General features: G+C 40.7%; 1 pseudogene; it reads left to right on the top strand.

Annotated features, from left to right (window-relative positions):
- LOC147461497 (agamous-like MADS-box protein AGL19) overlaps positions 1-26,035 on the top strand; it is an 83,079-nt pseudogene that overhangs the window by 19,695 nt on the left and 37,349 nt on the right.

Raw genomic sequence — 26,035 nt, 5'->3', positions numbered from 1 at the left:
AATTTCAGCAAAATACACATAGAATCTAGTACTTCTCTACCTACACTACGCATACACAAAGTTTGGTGTGATTCCATCGCAAAAAAGGTCTCTATTTCAGCTTTGGAAGGTGTTGAGGTAACATTTTCAGGTTATGTGCAGAAAATTACAGCAAGCATGTGTGCGTGCATTTTGCATGTTTCTCCCTTGTTTTTGTTGCAGGAATGATTATGCAAATTGGGACACAGTTACCGGAAGGTAGACTATCATTTTCGAGAGTTTTCGTTGAGTTTTGGTGGAAGATAGACTCTCGTTTTCCAGATCTTCCCAAAATCTCATAGTAGAGGGAAAATCCTCGCAGTATTCAGAGAGTAGCTTCGCACTCTCTCAGTCAGAAGCAGAAAAGAAAGAATAGAGGATGGGCAATAGCCCCATTCCTATGCTTGTAAAGATTCTCCCTTAGTAATAAAGATAATCTCTTTATGAGGGGGGACCAGCCCATCTTCTGGTCCCCAATGAAGTGTTAAGCTCTCTCTCTCTCTCTCTCTCTAATCTTCTCAGAGACCAAAGACGAACACTATAGGCATCTCGCATTAGTATTTGAAGAATTACGCAAACACAAATTATTTGTGAATGCTAAGAAGAATGAGTGCTTTTCAAAAGAAATCCACTATTTGGGCCATATAGTATCTCATAACCAGGTGAGAATGGACCCTGATAAGATTCAAGCAGTTGTAGAATGTCCTCCGCCAACTACAGTACATGATGGACGAAATTTCCTTGGCCTTTGTTCTTATTATCGGTGTTTCATTCGAGCCTTTGCCGCTATAGCAGGTCCCGTCCATGACCTGACAAAGAAGCGGATTCCATTCCATTGGGGGTCTGGACAAAAACAAGCTTTTGAAAAGCTTAAGTATCTACTCAGACACAAACCTGTTCTCACCGTCCCTGCTCTTTGCAAACCTTTTGAGGTATACTACAATGCATCTGGAGATTGTGTAGGAGCAATTTTGAACCAAGAGGGTCACACCATAGCCTACGAAAGTCGACGCCTTAAAGATGCAGAGTTGCATGTTTCCATATACGAGAAAGAGGTAATGGCAGTAATTCATGCTCTTTCCATTTGGAAACAATATCTATTAGGAGCTGATTTTATTATCAAGACAGATCATCAAAGTCTTTGCTACTTTCTCACACAGAGAAAGTTATTAGAAAAGCAGATGAGATGGGCCAACTTTCTTTCAATGTTCCATTTTCAGATTTTACACATTTCTGGAACAAAGAATGCAGTTGCAGATGCTCTCTCCAAGCGTCCAAAGATCAATGCACTGACAATAATTTATCATGACATAATAGAATCTCTTAGTGAGATGTATCCTCAAGATCCAGACTTCGCTACAATTTGGGCAGATCTTCAAGCTGGTCACTCAAGGCCACCTTATTCCATTAGGGATAATACGCTCTATTGTCAACAAGCAATATGCATAGCTCAGTCCTTACGACAGAAGGTGATGGATGAAGCACATAATTCTCCTTATGCCGGGCATCGGGGAATTGATGCTACCACTAGTGCCCTCGAAAGGTATTTCTTTTGGCCAACACTCCGTGCGGACATTGAAAAACATGTATGTGAGTGTTTAGTTTGCCATAAAGTAAAATATGACAGACATAAAGTTTATGGAAAGCTTCAACCACTCCCTATGCCTAACACGCCATGGGAAAGTATTGCCATGGTTTTTATTACGGATCTTCCTAGATCCAAGACTGGAAATGATGCAATATGGACTATAGTAGACATATTCAGTAATCAAGCTCATTTCCTTCCCGTAAAGAAGACGATCAAAGCTGATCACATGGCTAGAATATTCCTAGCTCATATTTTTAAACACCATGGATTGCCAAAGACTATTGTCAGCGATAGATATCCCCGCATGACTAGTCTATTTTGGCAGGCATTGTTCAAAAACTTGGGAACTAAGCTTGATTTTTCATTAGCTTATCATCCTGAAACAGATGGTCAAAGTGAAATCGCTAATGCCATTGTTTTAGATCTCCTCAAGTGCTATGTTTCGGAACGACAATCCGAATCGGAACAGTACTTACCGATAGTTGAGTTTACGTATAATAATACCATCCATTCCTCAACTGGTAAAGCTCCCTTCAAAATTATTTATGGGAAGCCACTCTTACTTCCTATTATGGTTACCAAAGAAAACATCTTCGCCGCAGATGAATTTGTGCGCAATATTGATATTGCCCATCAACAAGTAAAGCAAGCGATTCTTCGTACTCAAGAGCAACAGAAGAGAAAAGGAGACAAGCACAGAAGTAATCTCAATCTTGAAAAAGGAAAATATGTCCTGCTTCGGTTTAAGAAAGCTAGATTGAAAAAGCGGGTCGGAAAAGGGAAAGTTGTAAAACTTTCCCATAGATTTTACGGCCCTTTCAAAATTACAGATAGAGTCAATGATGTGACTTTCAAATTGGATTTGCCTTCTCACTGGCCCATCCATAATTATTTTCATGTCACTCTCCTTCGACCATATGTTGGACCTCCTCTAATCGCACCAGTACAAGAAGATCCTCTAGAAGTCGAAGAGACTGAGGAAATCCTTCAACCTGAACAGATAATACACTACTCTGAGAGACAACTAAAATCGGAGAGCCTACATCGAAAGTATTTAGTCAAGTTCAAGAATTACACCCCTTTAGATGCAAAGTGGATGATTGAGTCCGATCTTAAGGACTACCCAGACATCTTGCACAGTTATGTTGACGCTCTACAGTTGAGGTTAACTGTTTAGAACCAAGAGGGATGTAACTATGTCAGACTTTATAAATAATTAATGTATTTACGAGAAAAGAATTATCTAATTAGTTGTGTACACATCAGAATAGATCTAGCAGTTTTGGGGCCTGAGGTGCGCCCATGTTTGGATAAGTGCACCTCATGGAGATTCTAGCAGAAAATACCCTGAAGCTCTAGTGATTGGGGAATCGGGTCTTCAATAAAGGGGTAGATAGTAGCTTCGGATTTCAGGCTCATAAAAATATGCACGCTAGTGCAAGCACAGGAATTCGATGGGGTCCTTAGAATAATAACCCTAAGGCCTGAATTATTTTACGGCCTTAGGATAAGTCAATTAAATTATTTTAAATTGTCTATGTTGGACCAAATGGCTGGACAAGTGCGAACACGTAATGCCAAAGCAGTGTCAGTACGGCATTGCGATGGGGAGTAGCTAAGAATTTCATTGGTTGCATCTACGTGTGCAGTTATGGTTCAATTTGCACATTTCATAAATAGTTTGTGAACTTTTAAAAGTAAAAGTTGAAGGGTTTTTAAGTTATTAAGTGTGCCAAGTGGCACACTTATCAATGCAAACTAACCCTCTCACTCTCACTCTCACCCTCTCTCTCTTCCTAGCGCCCCCTCTTCTTGCTGGCTTGATAAGAGGCCCCCCTCCCCCACTTCTCAGCCTGGCAGTGCTCCTACCCCACCTATTCTGACTATGCTCTACGCATTGGAGCCCTCCATGGAAGCTTAAGAGCAGCCCCTTGCGACATATGTGGTGGCTTCGTGCTCCCATCGTCTAGAACAAGGGTTCTCATAGCCATAGCCAGCTTTTGGTAAAGTTTTATCGCAAGAAGTTGCAACAGACACTCTCTTCGTAGAGTGTGGTGGCTGTAAATTCTCTGTTTTCAGCCCCTAATCATCTCTTTTAGGGTGAATTTCAGCAAAATACACATAGAATCTAGTACTTCTCTAGCCACACTACGCATACACAAAGTTTGGTGCGATTCCATCGCGAAAAAGGTCTCTATTTCGGCTTTAGAAGGTACTCAGGAAACATTTTCAGGTTATGTGCAGAAAATTACAGCAAGCATGTGTGCGTGCATTTTGCATGTTTCTCCCTTGTTTTTGTAGCAGGAATGATTATGCAAATAGGGACATAGTTAGCGGAAGGTAGACTCTCATTTTTGAGAGCTTTCATTGAGTTTTGGTGGAAGATAGACTCTCGTTTTTTAGAGCTTCCCAAAATCTCATAGTAGAGGAAAAATCCTCGCTGTGTTCAAAGAGTAGCTTCACACTCTCTCAGTCAGAAGCAGAAAAGAAAGAATAGAGGACAAGCAATTGCCCCGTTCCTGTGCTTGTAAATATTCTCCCTTAGTAATAAAGATAATCTCTTTATGGGGGGGACCAGACCATCTTCTGGTCCCATATGAAGTGTCAAGCTTTCTCTCTCTCTCTCTCTCTCTCTCTCTCTCTCTCTCTCTCTCTCTCTCTCTCTCTCTCTCTAATTCTCTTGAGTATTTGAAGTACAATTAAAAGTCAGTTTACGCTTCCCTACTTTTGTGACACCACTCTCCTCGTGTTGCTCGTGCTCTTCTGAATTGGAGGAGCCTAAGTTCTCGCATCCGCCTTCCGACCCTCCTACCTTGTTTGCTTCCTGTCCTCGCTCTTCATCGGAACAATAGACACAGATGGAGGATTCTACTCCGTCAGAGAGGGACTTTACTGAAGCCCCCTCGCCTAACTCCATTGAATCCACCATCAGACTTGCTGTTTCGCCAACAGAGCAAGCGACCTTAGAGGAAGAGGCGGTGCACCTTCAGGCTACCTCTGTTATTTGCAAGATCATCACCACCGGACCTAGCAGAGAAGGTGTTTGATCTCTTCGAGGCCCGCCTTTTAGTAGAGGTGGAAAAGATCATGGATGTTCATCTTCTTGAGTGTGAGTACTATCAGATAGAGTTTGAAACTTCCGAGATGGCATCCAAGGTCATTACAATGAGCCCCATAGCCATCCAAGAAGAAAAAGCTCATTTTCCATAGTGGCGCCATGGCTTCGATCCAGCTATCGATGCTCTTGTCAAGGAGGCAGACCTGCCAGTTTCAATCTGTTTCCTTGGCCTGGGAAAAGAGTACCTCCTGCTACTTTCCAAGATAGGCTCGAGATTGGGACTATCTTGTAGACACCACGCATGACAGCTTCCGTTGCTACTAAGGAAACAAGCATATCTTCAATATGCGTTTAGGTATGAGACACCCACATTCTCTCGAAGGTTGTTTTACTACTTCAGGTGAGTGGTGGTTGACTCTATCATAATGTAGAGTATTCAGGACTTCCAAATCAGTGCGTAGAGAGATGGACCATCTTGCGAGGGTCTATTTACGGAGGAGGCCTCGACTAGCACCACAGACCCAACCTACTAAGCCTAGTCAGGCTATCACAAACCGTTGACGTGGCTGCTGGCTGTTCAGTACACACACACACAAACACACACACACACACACACACACACACTCCTTCAAGCATGGATAGTCCCCGATAGAATTGATGAGGTGGCTGCACTGTACAGACAAGCCCATAAAAAGTGACACATTTTGCGGGACTGATTGACATGTGGCATGATATACGAGCGTCCGCCTTTTGTGGCAGTTTTTACAGCAGCTTGGAAAAGCTTTTGGCTACACAATTTGAGAGAGAGAGAGAGTTTTTGCTCTATTCTCTCAAGAGAGAGCTTGTGAGAGAGAAAGACATCTTTTGATTTTGAAGCTTTTGGGCTCTGCTTTTGGCATCCCTTGTAAACCTTTAAATAAGTGGGCAGGCCTCCCACTTCTTAGAGCATCTGGACGTAGAGTCTAAGAGTGAGAGCCTCCCACTCACTTGTACTCTTGCAACAGATTAGGGTGAAAGCATGTTAACCTGTCATGCTTTTTCATGTCCCGGACAATGCTAACTAGCACAATTTTGACATATGCTAACTAGTACAATAACTTGAGCTCCATCTCCAAGATCTATGACATATGATATATCAATAGAAATCACTTGAAACAAGGAATCCAAATGTACAACCTCCGACAAATTTTGATATTTTTTGAAAAAAATTTACCGGACGCCCCCCTTTTTGAAGATGTGCTAACTAGCACAAAAAGCGCGACAGGTTAACATGCTTTCACCCATTAATACAAAAAGAAATACCAAAAGGGATGCCAGTCTTTGGGTCCAATATCTCTAGGCACGGAACTCCGCCGGGCCAGTGTCAAATCAATTGTGAATTGTGCTAGTTAGCAGTTTAACTTGAAACTGCTAACTAGCACAAAAAGCGCGACAGGTTAACATGCTGTCACCCATTAATACAAAAAGAAATACCAAAAGGGATGCCAGTCTTTGGGTCCAATATCTCTAGGCACGGAACTCCGTCGGGCCAGTGTCAAATCAATTGTGAATTGTGAATTGTTTTGAAGTGAATTCTTGTGGTCTCGTGATAGATTCTCGACTTGGAATGTCCAAGTCTGTTACAATGGTATCAGATCACGGCCAATCTCTCTTTTACGGGAAATCCAATTCTTTTTACGCGGCACTTATGGCTTCAGACAAAGATCAATCGACTTCCTCTGCATCCGGAGATGCGGGAAGAGATCACAACAAATATTCATGCGAGGTCTATGGCCTGCCTTGGCCTCCTCAGAAGGAGATCCAAGAGATGGAGCGTCGACATTTGATCGGCGGTGCAACAAAGATGATGCTAAATTTTGCGAAGGATCCAAAATTTGTAAAATTTATGAGCCAGACCTCCTTCGAGGAGGTGCATGAATAGTGGCGGCAGACCACAGAACCACCCCTCAAACCAGCACTAAAGAAACCTCCTAATCCAAGGGTACACAGAGCAAGAATTAGAAGAGGTGGTTGATGCACGAATTGCTCAGCTTTTTGATGCACAAAACAAAGCAAAAAAGAACGACAAAAAGCAGAAGAAAGGAGCTGACTTCACGGGTTATTTGGGTCGTTAGCTTACATTTGCATCGGCAAGAAAGGAGAAGAAGCGTGTTCGATTTGATGGAGTGCCCAGTTCTTCTTCTTCTTCGAGTTCTTCTAGCTCCTCGGACTCGAGCAAAGAAGACAGAAAAGGCAAAAAGCAAAGCTTCGGAAAGGGCAAGAAAAAGGCAAAGAGGCCTAAATCTCACCGAGTGGTTGATAGTTCTACAGAGGACTCGTCTTCAGATAGTTCAGACTCTGACGACAACAACTTTTATGCAAAGAAGAAGAATTTTTATGAAGCCAACTAGTATGACTTTCTGGAAGATAAAAGCAAGAAAGTCCGAGAGTTTAAGGAAGGTGGACATTCAATTAAATTTGACACGTTTTTTGGTTATAGAAATGCTTCGAAGGATTTGTCTTTCATACAGCAGTTTGACATAGATTTCTCTGGAGGACGTTACTCAGAGCACTCCAAGATTCAAAGGACTGCCTCTTACTTCAAGGGAAATGCTCGAACTTGGTGGTCCATGCTTCTATTAAACAAGATAGCACCAATGAAATGGCTGAAATTCAAAATTCTTTTTATTTCCTCTTAACTGACTTAAGAGTATGAACGCGACATACGGACTGCTTGGAACCATCTTTGGATGACAAAGAAAGATACAGTGGACGCTTATTGCGAGAGATTTTGGAGCTCTTTTCTACCCGTCTCTTCATTTAAGAAGATCTTGTTCAAAGAGCAGATTGAGCGGTTTACCTTGGGTCTTTCTATAGAGATCCGAGATCACTGCATAGGACAAAAGGAAGCTTCCATTGAGGAATTGATGAGTCATGCAGAATGAGGTTTTTCTATTCACTCAAGCAGTTTGACCTCCCCACAGACGAAATCATGACGCAAAGGACCGAACAAACTTTGATAAATGAAAGTAGAAAGAGGAAGAGCAACCCAGAAAAGGAAAAAAAGGATGCATGGTCCAAACTCACTCCTCAAGAGAGAGCTCTTTACAGACAGACCTAAAGGTTCGAGAGCAGCTGAGGAACGTGGACGAAAAGGCAAGATGAAAACAGAACAGGTTCCACATTGCATGGGCACTGACCCTAGCAGGATGGACGAGAGTATAGAACTTTGCCGAGCTTTGGGCAAAGTAAAAGACCAAGAAGCCCTGATCTTCTTCGATATAGGAGCGAGGGCCAACTTCATCTCACCTAAATTGGAGGCGCGGCTCGAGATCACACCCAATTGGATGGGACCACTAGCAAAGGCAGTTCTAGCAGCACCCGACAGGGATGTAGCCATTACACCCGTCATTGTCAAACTTTGGTTGCATTGTCAGGGGTATTTGGGGCATGAGGAATTCTACATAATGCCTTTGGAAGGTTGTGCTGTCCTCTTGGGAATTCCCTAGTACCACAAGAACAACAACGTGGTCGACTATCGGGCGAGAACAGCGACTTTGACTATAGAGAAGGGCAGAACCATTGTACTAGATGTAAAAGGGCGAGTTTGTCCCTATTGTATCAGCTTTGGCCATTTAAAAATTAATGAAATGCAGTCTCTTTGTTTACTCAATCTTCTTGAGAGAGATGAATGATGAGAATATGACAAATATGTCTAAGAATGCCAAGATTTTCTCCACACTCAAACCTGATTGCTTCTTAGAGGGCCTGCCAGGCGAGTTACCACCCGCTCGTCCTGAGGATCATACCATTGATCTGATACCTGGAAGCACACCACCGAACCGGCGACCTTATCATGTAAGCCGAGCCCAGAACAAAGAAATTATGAACTAAGTGAAAGACCTCTTGGAAAAGGGTCTTGTCCAACCTAGTACTTAGCCATACTGCTTTCCAGTGTTTTTGGTTTTGAAGAAAGATGGATCTTGGAGAATATGTATTGATTATATAGCTGTCAACAAAATCACCATCAAGAACAGATTTTGGATTCCTAGAAATGATGATATACTTGACCGATTGCATGGATCCTCGTGCTTTAGCAGGATCAACTTGAAAAGCGGATATCATTAGATCCGAATCGCGTCGGAGATGTCTACAAGACAGCCTTTCAGACAACTTTTGGGTTATTTGAGTTTTTGGTGATGCCTTTTGGCCTAACCAATGCTCCTGGGACATTTAACTGGATGATGAACATGATTTTTCGAGAGTACAGACCATTTGTTGACAGTTTCTTTGACGACATCATTGTTTTCTCCAAGGATGAGGCAGAACATAGAGAACATCTTCTTCATGTCTTTCAGGAATTACGAGATCACAAGTTGGTGATTAATGCGAAGAAAAGTGAATTTTTCCTATCCAAGATACACTTTTTGGGACACATTGTCACAGCAGCGGGAGTGCAGATAGACCCGACCAAGATAGAGACTATCCATGATTGGCCTGCTTTCAAGAATATCCATGAAGTTAGAAGCTTCTCGGACTTGTGTTCGTACTACAAGCGGTTCATTAGAAAGTTTGCAGAGGTTGCTTCCCCTTTGCATATCTTGACACAGAATGGAGTCCCTTTCTCGTGGGGACCCACAGAGGTGAGTGCCTTTCAGACATTGAAAGAGAAACTGACTACAGGACCAGTTTTGACTTTGTCGGACTTGTAGAAGTCATTTGAAGTATATTGTGATGCTTGTGGTCGTAGTCTGGGTGCGGTCTCAATGCAAGAAGGCCCTGTCATTGCCTACGAGAGCTAATTGTTCTCAAGGCCAGAATTGACAGCACAAATTTATGAGAAAGAGCTTTGGGTGAAAGCATGGAATGGTGGCTCAAATAGCTGTGTCCATGGACACCTACTATCAAAAACTTTGGCCTACAATAAGACATGAATTCACATAAAATTTCTATCATGATATATGTCAATGGATAGCTCTTAAAGAATAAAATGTAGAAGTGCAGTCACTTATAAATTTTATTTAGTTTGTATTCTTTTTTCCACAATATTGTTTTTGTGATATTCTATCTAATAGATTAAATATCAATCCACCTATTCATGCTTTCACCCCTTTTGGTGGTTATCCATGCTCTTACTCAGTGGTGACATTACCTACTCGGAGTGGATTTTACTGTCTTCACAGACCATCAGAGTTTACACTACTTCTTGTCACAAAGGTAGCTATCGGAAAAGCAGATGCGGTGGGCGAATATCTTGTCACAGATTCATTTCCAAATTGTCCATGTGCAGGGACAGAAGAACTTGGTGGCAGATGCTTTGTCTCGGAAGCCGTTGGTTCTAGCTATTTCTGCGATACATCATAAAATCTTCGAGGATATGGTTGATTAGTATGCCACGATTTCAAATCTTGCAGATATTTTCACACGGATACTGTCGAGCTTATATGTGAAGCTACTCAATATATGGCTTCTCTATATATGGCACCCATGTCCCCTCTATATATACATCATCTCATGTGTGTATTCTACACACTTTGGGGTTCTATTTTTGTGCTCTCTCTTTCTCTCTCACCATGGTATCAGAGCAGTACGTTTTTGTTTTCCATTTTTCTCCTAATCCAAAATGATTTTTCAGAAACTACCCGCACTAAACATCGCAATCAATGTGGTCTACAACTTTGCAGAAGAAAGTTTTTTCAAATTCTGCACCGATTTTGAGTTATCATTCGCGGACTACGTACATACCTAAAAAGAAACTTCCACTTTTTGTTTTTATTTTTTCTGCTAATTGAAAATGATTTTGTAGAAACTACTTGATCGGGACCTCGGAATCGATGTGGTCTACAACTTCACAGAGAGAAGTTTTTTCATATTCTGCACCAATTTTCAGTTATCGTTCGCGGACTACGTACATACCTGAAAAGAAACTTTTGCTTTATGTTTTTTATTTTTCTCTTAATTGAAAACGATTTTGCAGAAACTACTCGCGTGAGTCATTGGAATCGATGTGATCTACAACTTTGGAGATGAAAGTTTTTTCAAATTCTTCACTGATTTTGAGTTATCATTGGCGGACTACGTACATGCCTGATAAGCAACTTTCGTTTTTGATTTTTGATTTTTTTTCCTAATTGAGAACGATTTTGCAAAAGTAGCCTCCACATGCACTGGGATCGATGTGGTCTACAACTTTGCAGAAGGAAGTTTTTTCAAATTCTGCACTGATTTTTAGTTATCGTTTGCGGACTGCGTACATGCGTGAAAAGCAACTTTTGTTTTTTGATTTTTGATTTTTTTGCTAATTGCAAATGATTTTGCAGAAACTGTTCGCTTGAGTCATCGGAATCGATTTGTGTATAACTTTGCAGAAGAAAGTTTCTCTAAATTTTGCACCAATTTTGGGTTATCGTCTCGTACTGCGAATATGTTTGAAAAGAAAATTTTACTTTTTGCTTTTGATTTTTCTCATAATTGAAAACTTCTCAATTACATTTTCTCTTCATCAATCATATATTTGTTACTGACGTAACTTTGCTGCAAAAAGCCACTTACATATCGTTCCGATTCAGTCGAGTCGTTGATGATCGTCCAAATTCTATCGAGCTACTGTTGGTACATGATCTTTTGTTATATGATATACTCGTTCATTGATTCTCATATAATTATTCTTCTAGAGATATAGTTTACACCGTTTTATTGATAATCTGTCGTTGATACCATAGTGATTTTGATGGTACCATGATGATGTTTTGTTAGTACTTTGGTCATGGTGATTTTCGTTGATACCATGGTTATTCTCGGTGATGCCATGATGATATTTCGTTGATTCCATGGTTATTCTTGGTGATACCATGATGTTGTTTCGTTGATACCATGGTTATTCTCGGTGATACCATGATGTTGTTTCGTTGATACCATGGTTATTCTCGGTGATACCATGATGTTGTTTCATTGATACAATGATTATTCTTGGTGATATCATGATGTTGTTTCGTTGATACCATGGTTATTCTCAGTGATACCATGATGTTGTTTCATTGGTACAATGATTATTCTCAGTGATATCATGATGTTGTTTCGTTGATACCATGGTTATTCTCGGTGATACCATGACATTGTTTCGTTGATACAATGATTATTCTATGATGCTTTTCGTTGATACCATGATGATTTATTCATTTTTATTGATACAATGATGATATTTTGTTAATACTTTGATGATACTCATTGATATCACTACGTTAATAATGTCGTTTTATGTAGTATATACACATGTCATTTGCATCACGTAATCACGCATCTTGTACTTTTACGTTCATACTTATATGTTATCGTGCGTATATATGTCGTCAAAAGAGTGGCGTACTGAACCATCTCTTATGGCATTGTGAATGTAATTATTTCACTAACGATGCGAATAATTTTCATGACTATGTTTTTTGAGTCTATGATCTATGTAGGATTGATCAAAGAATTGATTTTATAAAGACAAACTGGTGACAATAAAGATTTATGAAGACATGTTTGGTGATGCCATATTGATGACAAGCTACACAACAGATTCACGAAGACACTTTTGATTACGAGCTAATCGATAGCCTTTACACCTCTTTATTGAACCTTTGTATTCATTATTGTATTTGATAGGATAGGAGTAATGTAACTCCTTATTAAACATTCACTGTAAAAGGAGTGATGTAGCTTCTCATAAAATATTCATTGTAAAAAGAGTGATGTAGCTCTTCATGAACATTTGTACATTCAATGATTTTTATAATATAACGGTGGGTGTATATAGAGCTGTGGGTTTTTTCCTTGATCTCCCAAGAGTTTTTCCATCGACAGTTAGGGACCCTTATTAGAGCGGGGGTGTTGAGCTTATATGTGAAGCTACTCAATATATGGCTTCTCTATATATGGCACCCAAGTCCCCTCTATATATACATAATCTCATGTGTGTATTCTACACACTTTGGGGTTCTATTTTTGTGCTCTCTCCTTCTCTCTCAACAGATACGGTATGGGGAGACAATAGCGGGATATTCCATTCAGGATGGCTACTTGATGAGGAAAACCATGTTGTGCGTTACACAATTGTTGAGGAAAAATATTATGATTGAATTCCACTTTCCCTTTTATGGGCCACCGTGGCATTGCTACCACCTTGAAAGGAATAGAGAGATACTTCTTTTGCCCGAGACTCAAGAAGGATGTGGACGAGTTTGTGCGCAGTTTCTTGGTATGCCAGAAGGTCAGGTTTAACACGCATAAATCACAGGGATTGTTACAACCTTTGTCCATATCCACCCGTCTCTAGAAAAGTATTGCAATGGATTTCATTTTTGATCTTCCGAGAACATAGAGTGGTCACGATGGTATCTGGATTGTTATTTGACAGATTTAGCAAGCAAGCTCATTTCATTCTAGTGAAGAAAACAATCAAGCCGTGTAAGGTCCTCCTCTTAGCCTTACTCTTGCTGAAATATCTAAGCCGTCAACTTTCCGAATACGATCGAGTAAAGCACCCTAGCTACCCACAAGACGCTTTCGGTTTTAACCATGGGAACATGGATATAATCAATGCAAAGCTATCCATGAGACACTTTCAGTTTTCACCATGGGAACGTGGATATAACCAATGCATGGGATATTGGTTTTATCTCAAGAAAATATAAATGAGCATAAGAAAAACAAAGAAAGAATAGGGTAAGGTGAAAAAGTAACTTGTTGAAAAACAAATCCACTAGTTGAAAGTAGCTTGTTGAAGAAGCCACTTGTAGGAAAAGTAGCGTCATGCATAAGCCACTTGTAGGAAATTAGCTTCTTGCATAAGTAGCTTGTTGGAGAAGCTTTGAGAAGGAAGAAAGCCTATCAAAATATGTAAAGTAACTTATCACGATAAGTTAAAGTCTTTATCAAATTAAGCTTAAAAGGAGGCCTTCCCTACTCATTAAACACTTCTTCTCTTCACTTCGCTACATTTCGCTACGCTTCACTTCACTTCATTTCTCTACACATTTTGATAGTGCAAGCTTGATAGTGAGCCATGAAAATCCAATGCTAATCCTCCTTCACAAACACACCTACACATCCCTCTCTCCTCAGGAGAAGCCAGAACCATAATCCAAATCATCATTACTCTCTTCACCTTCTCTCTCTTAACCTACAAGCTTTCCATAGCTTGAATTTTTCTTAATCTCTTTCTATTCCCATAACCAAATTGGAGGTTTTCAAGCAAAAGGAAGCGGAAAAGATCCGACCACGTCAATACACTTGCTGTTACTCTTCCAAAGCAAGGAGAAGACCCTACTATCTACACATTAAGGCTCCGAAACCTTAAGCCTCTTTAAGCCACTTGATTAACCCTCTCCACGGTATTAAAGGTACGCCTAAATACCTTTCTAAAGAATAATTTGTTAATCATTCATACACTATTACCTGCATATTTAACGATATACTAGCAATTCCACTCTTAGGAACTTTGACATCTTTACACTACCATGCATAGAAGGGTTTTACTCGTGCATAAGCACTCAAAGGAAGTTTTGATTAATTGCCCAAGTTAGTTGGTGAATCTCAAATGTTTTGTGTGTATCATGCATAGATCACACCAAAGCAAAAACTCATTATAGAAAGCATATGCATTGTCCATTTCAAGTTTGTATGCTTTGAAGTTTGTTTTGCAAATTAGAAAGGGGGGAGTAAGGGGATAGCTTCAGAGATGTCGTGACCGTTTTTCTTGAACATAAAACTCCCATCGCTTCCATGGAGATGCCCCATGGATTGCAAATGATGAAAAGGGACCAAAATGGGATTCATCGAAGTCGGGGATAACTTGAAATTTATGTAGAGACAAAACCTTCAACTTCCATGAGATTCGTTGTTTTCTTAAGGTCTTGTTTGAATAGAAAATTAAAAGGAATTAGGAATTAAGTGTTTATAGCTCAAGGATCTTAATGTAAAAATTTAAACTAGGATTAAAAACTTTACCGAGAAGATTGACGTGGATAGCCCTAGCATAACATAGCGATTTTAGTGTTAACTTGTCTTCATGTTTGGAAAAAGGCCGGTGCAGGTGTTTACCTGTGGGATACAACGGGGGATGGTCCTTTTTGGCTAGGAATGATAACCGTTGGTCTATGTTTGAGCTCAGGGTTCATTCATTGCCCTAGAAATGGGATTGAATGGGAGTGTGTCCCGGTCGGGTGGATGTGACCCGGGGATGCGTCTGGAAATCGGCATAGTCCAGGTAGGCCTGATGTCAACGGGAAAAGGAGGAAGGAAAAAGGATCCATGGAGGGATCATGATAAGGGAGGAAGATATGACTTAATTAAGGAACTCTTCAAATTGTTTGGGAAAAAGGAACCTTGGAAAGGCTAGGAACCTAAATGGGCTATTCCGCAATTGTCGTCATCAGCCGGACCTTTTCTCTTCTTCTCGGGATTATTGATTTAAAAGGAACCTAAAGTAGATTATTTTTGAAGCCTTTCCCACACAAGATTAAAAAAAATAAGAATTGGAATCTGTGTAAAGGCGCCGCCTTCTCACGTGGAGGAGGAGACAGGATACCTGAGTCCTGGGACTAGGATCGGGATATGCCTGGAGAAGTATATGTGATTTCTTGAAAGATAACTAGATAATCTTACTAATATTAAAGGAAAAAGGAAGTGAAAATATTCTATAAAGGAAAAGGTGGGAACGACCTGATAAATGCACATTTGCAAGGGTATACAACAGTTTGCATGCTGCTTTCAAATGCTTGGAATGTATTCTGGGTTCGCCATACTTGGAATATTGTTTTCTAGTATCATAGTACTACCTTGTGAAGGTGAATTTATCAATCGGTTCGGTGGGTAGGCGGATTCTGGAGGGTTAATTGTTGGCCGGAAAGTTGAACCCAATTTTATGTTGTCTTAGAAATCAAGTCCGGAGCGGGGGAAAAAGGGATTTCGATCTATGGAGCAGGGAACAACTTGGGATCGAGGGATTCGTGTAGATTATAATACACTCACCTTAGGGAAACGCATTGACGGCTATGCTCGGTCCTAACCGGGAAAAAAGCGTCAATGACCTTGAACAAAGGGTGAATTAGAGAACTCTCACCAGTTGACCCTGGAAGGTTGAGTTCCACGTTAGTCTGATGACTTCGATTGGAAAGATTGATCGGTAAGCAAGGTTCTTCGGGGCTAAGGGATATATGAGAGAACATGAATGTTATCACCCCCCTTGAGTTGGCATCGAAGAGCAGGAGGAGTCTTGTCTTGGTGTCGGTCTCAAGCGGGAGGGATGTCAGAGATCACGGTGTATCCCTGTGGAGATGGTACAGTCGGTGGTCCCCGGTCATGGCCCTCACAAGTGGTATCAGAGCGCGGTTTGTATCCTTGGATAGATAAATGTCTCAATTGGCTCTTGTAGAAAAGAGTGAGATAATGAAAAATAACTTTTCAAATTGCAGGAAAATTTTCAGATGAGGTGGACCTCTCAAGAAGAGGAAGTACTCGAAATTTTCCAAAAACAAATGGAAGAAGCATCTATGGAACAAAAGGAGGCCATGTTAGAACACTTTGTTCACCTTCTTTTTCCTGCCAAAGGGACAACCGGAGCTCAACAAATGTGGAAGACCCAATGCAACATAATTGAAGTAACTCTTTGGGGCCATGAACATCTTCTAAATAATATTCTCCTGGCCATGATGAGGGAGAAATTGGGACTAGGTCCCAATCGCTATTGTATTATTAGTTCTCATTCCATAGAATATGAAAGCAAGCTTCTTCTATTAATAACCTATCTCCCTCATGATAAGATGTTTATCTACCCACGACAAAGAACGTCACTTACTGGACCATTTACACATCACCCTTGGAAACAAGTTGGTGAGGCTATATGTGCTCGCAAGTCACTTTCTTCTCAAGTCCACAGACTTGTATTTTCAGTGAATTGTAACCTTAGGGCTTTAAAGTATGTATTGACAAAGCAGGAGATGGAAGAACTTGATGTATAGAAATTACTAAAGAAGTGCAAGCCTATATCAGTAAGTATTTGCCTGAGATGTAAAAAGCTTTTGACATAATAGAAAAAAAAAAGTTTTGAAAGAGAAAAAAATAACAAAGAGTTTACCTTTTATCTCTAAAAAGAATTTAACTAGTCTTGTATACCTGAAAGGTTTTTCAACTCGATTGCTAAGAGAAAGGATATTTTCTTTTGTCTCAGCAAAATGCCACGTAGACTCACAAGGAGTCAGGCTACTCGGGATGTACCATTAGTTAGTGTTTCAGATCATGCACCCCTTGATTCACAAGTGCCACCAGCACCCTAAGCTACACCTGTGCCACGTTCCAACCAAATGTCGCTTATTGTAGCCCTTGTAGAGGATTTTGGGCGTGACAAAGATCTCAAGGCCCTTCTCAAATCTGTGCAACCGCATCCATTTTTAGGCACTGGTGATGATGTGCCTACCCAACTAGAAGAGTGGATAATTTAGATGGATTACTACTTTGCTCTTGCTGGTTACAATTTAGTAGCTCAAGGAATAATGGGAAGAGCCAAGCTAGAAGGACCTGTAAAAACATGGTGGAAGCTCAACTGTCAAACTCGCTAGGTAGAAGAAGTGACTCAAAGTTGGGATGAGTTAAAGCATTTTCTCAAGGAACGCCATCTTCCCCTAGACTACTCCACCACTAAGATGAATAAGTTTCTTTCATGCAAGATGGGGAATAGGTCTGTTGAAGATTACTATGAGGAGTTTGTCCGGCTTTCATGGTATGCTCCTCTCATGACAGAGGAACAAAATCTAAGTCGCTGCATCCTTGGACTTGGAGGAGATTTGGCTTCTGAAGTAGAGTCCCTCCGACCTGTTTCACTCGTAGACGCTTTAATTCGGGCCAAGTCAAAACATAAGAGCCGTTTTAAGGGAAGCACCAAAACTAATAAGAAGCGGGAATTTCCTTCTTACCAGGGTCAGCCCTGTCAAGCAAATAAAGTACCATTTATCCAAAAGGCAGCTGCCCAACCCCAACTACCACCACATTTTGTTCGTGTGAAGGCTCTTCCAGTCACTCAGAGTGGAAGAAAAATTCAATGCTAAAAGTGCCTAGAGTTTGGTCATAAAAAAGCCGAATGCCCTAAAGGAAATGACTCAAATTATTTGGTGCCTCCTGCTAACTTTCTGAATTCACCCAATCAAGGGGGACAATTTAGAAACCTTCAAACCAGAGGGAGAAATCGAGCACAAGCAAGACCTAATCCTATTCCTCATCTTCAAGGACAAAATCCAACCAACAACCCACCTAGATCATCAAATGTGAACTTCATTTCAGTAAAGGATGAGATGGAGGAGCAAGCCCACATTTATGCTGCCTTGGACCCCAGTGGACGAAATCGACAATTCTCCATTCTTGAGACTAAGGGAGAGTATGAGGGTAAACCACTTTCCTTTCTCATTGATTCGGGTAGCTCACATTCATTTTTGTCACCTAACACTGTAAAGAGATTGCAAGTCACCTCCCAACCCACAGACCGTAAGTTATGCGTTTCTCTAGCAATGGGATCCACCATTCTGACAGATGAACAGATGGTAGACCTATCCTTTCAACTAGAAGGTCACTCAACCCAACAAAGATTTAGAATCATGAAGATGGGCCGATTTGAAGGAATCTTAGGGATGGATTGGCTGAGCAAAAATAAAGCCAACATCCATTGCAGTGAAGGAAGCATCTCTTTTTCAAACTCAAAGGGTGAACAAGTCTTAGTGCAAGCCAGAATAGGGAAAGCTCCCCTGGAAGTGGTCAAAGCCAGTCATTTGGTTAAGGGGTTAAAGAAAGGATTGTCAATTTTTGTTATAAGGCTCAATAAACCAGAGACCAAATGAGAAGAATCAGAGCCTGAATGGCTAAATGAATATCAAGATATTTTCCCAGAGGAATTGACAACTCTTCCACCACTAGGGAATTAGTACACGAGATCGAGCTCATTCCTGGTGCCCAACCAATAGCAAGGACTCCCTACAAGATGTCACCTTCCGAATCCATAGAGCTGAAGAATCAGTTGACTCAGATTTTGGAACAAGGTCTCATCAAACCCATTGTCTCTCCCTCAGGTGCTCCTGTACTCTTCCAAAAGAAGAAAGATGGAACGTCAGACTTTGCATAGATTTTCTAGGCCTTAATTAGTGCACTGTCAAGAACAAGTATCCCTTGCCTCGCATAGATGAGCTGCTTGATCGACTCGGTGGTTCCAAATTTTTCACCAAGTTGATCTCAGGTCAGGCTATTACCAAGTTGGGATAAAAAGGGAGGATATTCCAAAAACAACTTTTAACACAAGGTTTGGGCATTATGAGTTCACTGTCATGCCTTTTGGCCTAACTAATGCCCCTGCCACATTTAACTGTCTCATGACCGACCTCTTCAGGACAGAGTTAGATGATTTTGTTCTAGTCTTCTTTGATGACATCCTTATATATATTCAAAGACTAGAGAAGATCATGAACGGCATGTACGCCATGTCTTGGAGATTCTCAGACAAGCCCAACTCTACGCCAAGCGTAGCAAATGCTCTTTCTTTGTAGAGAAGGTTGCCTATTTGGGATACATAGTTTCAAAGGATGGTCTTTCTCTCGACCCAGCTAAGGTGGAAGCTGTAGTTCAATGACCCATTCCCAAGACTGATTCAGAAGTACGGGGATTTCTTGGCCTCACAGGATGGTGTAGAGTATTTATTAAAAACTATGCCCTCATCGCAGGCCCTCTCATTGAACTCACTAAGAAGGAGGAACCCTTTATCTGGTCTGACAAGAGGAATAAAGCCTGCAACAAAATAAAGGAGATTTTGGCCAGTGAAACTGTTCTCAAACTTCCAGATTTTCAAAAAACCTTTGAGGTGATAGTGGATGCTTGCATATAAGGTATAGGTGGAATCCTATAGCAAGAAGGCCGTCCCATAGCTTATGAATCACGACAGCTCAGAGTTCATGAGAAGAATTATCCCACCCATGACCTCGAGCTATTGGCTGTGGTTCATGCGCTCAAAAAGTGGAGACACTATCTTCTAGGTCAGATGTTTGAACTTGTTACTAACCACAAAAGTCTCAAGTGGATTTTCACCCAGCCAGATCTCAATATGCGACAAAGGCGATGTGTTGAATTCCTACAAGAGTTCACTTTTGAGATCAAATTTAGACCAAGCAAGGAAAATCAAGCTGCCGATGCTCTAAGCCGATGAGTAGTGGCCCTTGCCATTACGCTAGTCCATTCAACTCTACCCCAAGAAGTTCAAAACGCCCTCCATACTGATGAGCAATTTGGTCCGTTGATCCAAGAAATCCAAGCTCAGGTTCAGAAAAGATATCTGGAAGGCTACTCTATTCAAGATGGACTCTTATTCTTCAAGAATCGATTGTGCATACCTACATGCAAATTCTAAAGGAAGCTCATGAAACTCCCCTTGCAGCTCACCCAGGTTATCACAAAATGTTTTCCTCTCTTAAACATAATTTCTACTGGCCTAAGATGAAAAAGGATACCTTTGAGTATGTTAAGAAGTGTTTGGTATGCCAAAAGGTGAAGGCTGAAAGAGTTAAGATTCCTAGAAATCTACAACCATTGGATATACCTACAATGAAGTGGGAGTGCATCAGTATGGATTTTGTAACAGGGTTACCCAAGACTGTTGGAAATTTTGATTCAATTTTTGTGGTGGTGGATAAACTCACCAAAGTAGCTCACCTTGTCCCAGTCAAAACCTCTGCCTCTGCAGCAGATATTGCTCAAATTTTTGTAAAAGAAATTGTCAGATTACATGGAATACCTGCTAGGATAATCAGTGATCGTGATGCCAAGTTTACCTCTAAGTTTTGGAAGGCCATGTTCCAATCCTTAGGCACTCAATTAAACTTAAGTTCAGCCCATCATCCAGAAACAGATGGACAAACTGAAAGAGTTAATCAAGTCATAGAAGATATGTTGAGATCATACTGCAAGCATCAACCTCATCTTTGGATCAAGTTTTTACCCTTAGTGGAATTTGCTTATAATTCTTCCTACCATAGAAGCCTAGGAATGTCACCATTCAAACTCTTTATGGACAAGATTGTATCAATCCACTCAGAATGGCCGACCCAAGTCTCCCAGTACCTGCAGCAAAGAATACACCTGAAGAAATGGATCGTCAAATCAAAATAATAAGGGAGAACCTTAAGAGAGCAAGTGACAGGCAAAAGAGTTATGCTGATTTACATAGATCCCCCCAGATTTTTAAGGTAGGAGATAGAGTTTTCCTTAGGGTCAAGCCAAAGAGAAGTTCACTTAAATTGGGAAAATACAAGAAGTTAGCATATAGATATTGTGGACCCTTTGAGATTTTGAGAAGGATAGGGGACCAATGTTACGAACTTACTTTACCCCCTCACTTGCATGTGCACAATGTTTTTCATGTCTGCTTGCTAAAAAGATATGTTGCAGATCCCCTTCACATCCTAAATGACAAAGATACTATTATTATCACACAACAGGAATTCCAGATGGAGCCAGAACAAATTTTGGACATGAAGGAGCGGAAGCTACGACATCGAACAATTCGGGAGGCTTTACTCCAGTGGAAGGCCTACCCCATTGAAGATGCCTCTTGGGAAGATTGGGAACGCCTTACTTCTCAGTTTCCTCATCTTTTTTATCAGGATTCTCCTCTTTTCTATACTCAAACTAAACCATGTTAACCCATGTAACTACAAAATCCAAGTTCTCTCTTACTGAACTTTTGTAACTGATTTTTTGCTAAATAATAACGAGATTAGCATTTTCCTTTACATCTTGTGACTTGGATCTGTGTATGGAATTACAAAATCAATAAATAGATTTAGCTAAATTTGAAATTCTCTCAAGGACTCTATCAAATACAAGATATAAGAACTCATGACCAATTTCATTATATCCATCAAGAAAAATCAGAGAAAGAAGGACTTAAGACAAGCACCAAGATCTTCGAGCATGATGAACTTGTTAAGGGATATAACAAAGATACATTTTCTAGAGGTCAATAAGCCCATCCATTACATGATCACAAAAGCAACTATCACAAGTAGGGCACATATTAGGCCTCTCATCAATAGGAAAGATTCACTCTGGAATTATTACACTAATCTCTCTAGTATGAGGTGTGAAGTTAAAGGGCCCTCTAAGTGGTAAACCAAAATGAGGGTAAAGATATATCTTTTGATGAGGAAGGAATTGAGCAAGCAAAAAAGACCCGTTCTGAAAAACCTCGATGCATTGACCTAATAACGCAGCAATACCGAAAACCCAAACCCATAGCTTCAGTAACCATAGCCAAAAAGACATTATTACGAAAGTGATCCCAAACCCTTGTTACACTTTGAAATGTCCGCCATTTGGTTTGAGCTACTGAAGTTCCCAAGTGAGGAAATAGCAGGAGCCCATATCACTCCACAAAATCTCTCCTCATGGCTTCACTTGTTTGTTGTAGATGAGGAATGGCTACAGATAAAACAAGCTCTTTCCACCAATCCATAACGTAAGATAATGAGTAAAGAGACAAACCTAAGGAATTTTGACAAGGGATGGAAAGAAAAGTGAAAGACAAAGGGAATAATATTGGAAGAAATGAAAATATAGTGCACCTTATATAGGCAAGCCAGCCAAGGAAGGATAAATTAGCGTTACCCAGAAGTTGAATGTGTAACGTGCGAATGAAGATTTTCGAGCTTCCTTATTTATTTCGAGCTGAGCACAACTCTTTATTTTTGTTGGGGAGTTTGTAAGGTCCTCCTCTTAGCCTTACTCTTGCTGAAATATCTAAGCCGTCGACTTTCCGAATACGATCGAGTAAAGCCCCCTAGCTACCCACAAGGCGCTTTCGGTTTTAACCATGGGAACATAAATATAATCAATGCAAAGCTATCCATAAGACACTTTCGGTTTTCACCTTGGAACCGTGGATATAACCAATGCATGGGATATTGATTTTATCTCAAGAAAATATAAATGTGCATAAGAAAAACAAAGAAAGAATAGGGTAAAGTGAAAAAGTAACTTGTTGAAAAAAAAAATCCACTAGTTGAAAGTAGCTTGTTGAAGAAGCCACTTGTAGGAAAAGTAGCTTCATGCATAAGCCACTTGTAGGAAATTAGCTTCATGCATAAGCCACTTGTAGGAAATTAGCTTCTTGCATAAGTAGCTTGTTTGAGAAGCTTTGAGAAGGAAGAAAGCCTATCAAAATATGTAAAGTAAATTATCACGATAAGTTAAATGCCTTATCAAATTAAGCTTAAAAGGAGGCCTTCCCTACTCATTAAACACTTCTTCTCTTCACTTCGCTACATTTTGCTACGCTTCACTTCACTTCATTTCTCTACACATTTTGATAGTGCAAGCTTGATAGTGAGCCATGAAAAGCCAATGCTAATCCTCCTCACACACACACCTACACATCCCTCTCTCCTCAAGAGAAGCCATAACCATAATTCAAATCAACATTACTCTCTTCACCTTCTCTCTCTTAACCTACAAGCTTTCCATAGCTTGAATTTTTCTTAATCTCTTTCTATTCCCATAACCAAATTGGAGGTTTTCAAGAAAAGCAAGATCCGGCCATGTCAATACACTTGCCGTTACTCTTCCAAAGCAAGGAGAAGACCCTACTATCTACACATTAAGGCTCCGAAACCTTAAGCCTCTTTAAGCCACTTGATTAATCCTCTCCACGGTATTAAAGGTACGCCTAAATACCTTTCTAGAGAATAATTTGTTTATCATTCATACACTATTACATGCATATTTAACGATACACTAGCAAGTCCACTCTTAGGAACTTCGCCATCTTTACACTACCATGCATAGAAGGGTTTTACTCATGCATAAGCACTCAAAGGAAGTTTTGATTAATTGTCCAAGTTGTAAGCTGGTGCATCTCGAATGTTTTGTGTGTATCATGCATGGATCACACCAAAGCAAAAACTCATTATAGAAATCATATGCATTGTCCATTTCAAGTTTGTTTTCCAAATTCGAAGGGGGGGAGTAAGGGGATAGCTTCACGGATGTCGTGACCGTGTTGCTTGAACATAAAACTCCCATCGCGTCCATGGAGATGCCTCATGGATTGCAAATGATGAAAAGGGACCAAAATGGGATTCATCGAAGTCGGGGATAACTTGAAACTTACGTAGAGACAAAACCTTAAACTTCCATGAGATTCGTTGTTTTCTTAAGATCTTGTTTGAATAGAAAATTAAAAGGAATTAGGAATTAAGGGTTTATAACTCAAGGAGCTTAACCTAAAAATTGAAACTAGGATTTAAAACTTTACCGAGAAGATTGACGTGGATAGCCCTAGCAGAACATAGCGATTTAAGTGTGAACTTGTCCTCATGTTTGAAAAAAGGCCGTTCCAGGTGTTTACCTGTGGGATACAACGGAGGATGGTCCGTTTCAGCTAGGACTGATAACCGTTGGTCTATGCTTGAGCTCAGGGTTCATTCATTGCCCTAAAAATGGGATTGAATGGGAGTGTGTCCCGGCCGGGTGGATGTAACCCGCGGATGCGTCTGGAAATCGGCCTAGTCCAGGTAGGCCTGATGCCGACAGGAAAAGGAGGAAGGAAAAAGGATCCATGGAGGGATCATGATAAGGGAGGAAGATATGACTTAATTAAGGAACTCTTCAAATTGTTTGGGAAAAAGGAACCTTGGAAAGGCTAGGAACCTAAATGGGCTATTCCGCAATTGTCGTCATCAGCCGGACCTTTTCTCTTCTTCTCGGGATTATCGATTTAAAAGGAACCTAAAGTAGATTATTTTTGAAGCCTTTCCCACACAAGATAAATAAAAATAAGAATTGGAATCTGTGTAAAGGCGCCGCCTTCTCACGTGGCGGAGGAGACAGGATACCTGAGTCCTGGGACGAGGATCGGGATATGCCTGGAGAAGTATATGTGATTGCTTGAAAGATAACTAGATAATCTTACTAATATTAAAGGAAAAAGGAAGTGAAAATATTCTATAAAGGAAAAGGTTGGAACGACTTGATAAATGCACATTTGCAAGGATATGCAACAGTTTGCATGCTGCTTTCAAATGCTTGGAATGTATTCTTGGTTGGATATTGTTTTCTAGTATCATAGTACTACCTTGTGAAGATGCATTTATCAAACGGTTCGTTGGGTGGGCGGATTCCGGAGGATTAATTGTTGGCCGGAAAGTTAAACCCAATTGAATGTTGTCTTAGCAATTAAGTCCAGAGCGGGGGAAAAAGGGATTCCGATCTATGGAGCGGGGAACAACTTGGGATCGAGGGATTCATGTAGATTATAATACACTCACCTTAGGGGAACGCAGTGACGGCTGTGCTCGGTCCTAACTGGGAAAAAAACGTCAATGACCTTGAACCAAGGGTGAATTAGAGAACTCCCACCAGTTGACGCTGGAAGGTTGAGTTCCACGTTAGTCTGATGACTTCGATTGGTAAGATTGATCGGTAATCAAGTTTCTTCAGGGCTAAGGGATCCATATGAGAGAACCTGAATGTTATCACCCCCCTTGAGATTGCATCAAAGAGCAGGAGGAGTCTTGTCTTGGTGTCGGTCTCAAGCGGGAGGGATATCGGAGATCACGGTGTATCCCTGTGGAGATGGTACAGTCGGTGGTCCCCGGTCATGGCCCTCACAAGCCGGATCATTTAGCGAGACTTTTTGTGGCCCAGATATTTAGATTACATGGAATGCCCGATATGATTGTCTCCGACAAGGACCCTAGATTCACAAGTTTGTTTCAAAGGCAATTTGGGAGAACATTGGCACGTGGTTGCAGTTCTCGTTATCTTTCCACCCGCAAATTGACGGGCAATCTGAGATTGCTAATTCAGTGGTACTAGATTTATTGATGTCTTACATCTCAGATCAGAAGACTGAATGAAAAAATTACTTACCTGAATTTTCCTACAACAACGCGGTACACAATTCGACGGGGAAGGAACCATTTGAGATTATTGAAGATGCTGCAAAGGTTCCACCCTTCCTAAGCACGAAAGATAAGATTTTTGAATCCAATGAGTACACGCGATTTCGGGGGATTTGTATTCAGAAGGTGAGCCGGGAAGGCACGGGGCCCTTGGCTGTGAGAGGTGCGAGGGAAAGAGTTGCAGTAGATAGAATTAATGGGAACATAGCTTAAAAAAGACAGTTTTAACTTAAACCAAATAATCAACAGTATCCCTACTTAATCAAATGTTAATGGAGGAGTTTATGCTCCTTACAAGGATTGTCCTGGTTTAATCCAAGTGCTAATCAAGAAAATAAAAAATTGAACTGCCTTGTACTACCTTCAGCTTCTTCCCGCCATGGCTTAGGAGCTTCAACTTCCAAAGGCCTTGGGTGGTCCGAT

The sequence above is a fragment of the Adiantum capillus-veneris genome, chromosome 3 (assembly GCF_014529385.1).
Source record: "Adiantum capillus-veneris isolate H3 chromosome 3, ASM1452938v2, whole genome shotgun sequence".
Lineage (NCBI taxonomy): Eukaryota > Viridiplantae > Streptophyta > Polypodiopsida > Polypodiales > Pteridaceae > Adiantum > Adiantum capillus-veneris.
The sequence above is the reverse complement of the archived record's forward strand: the minus strand, read 5'-3'. Positions and strand labels throughout refer to the sequence as shown.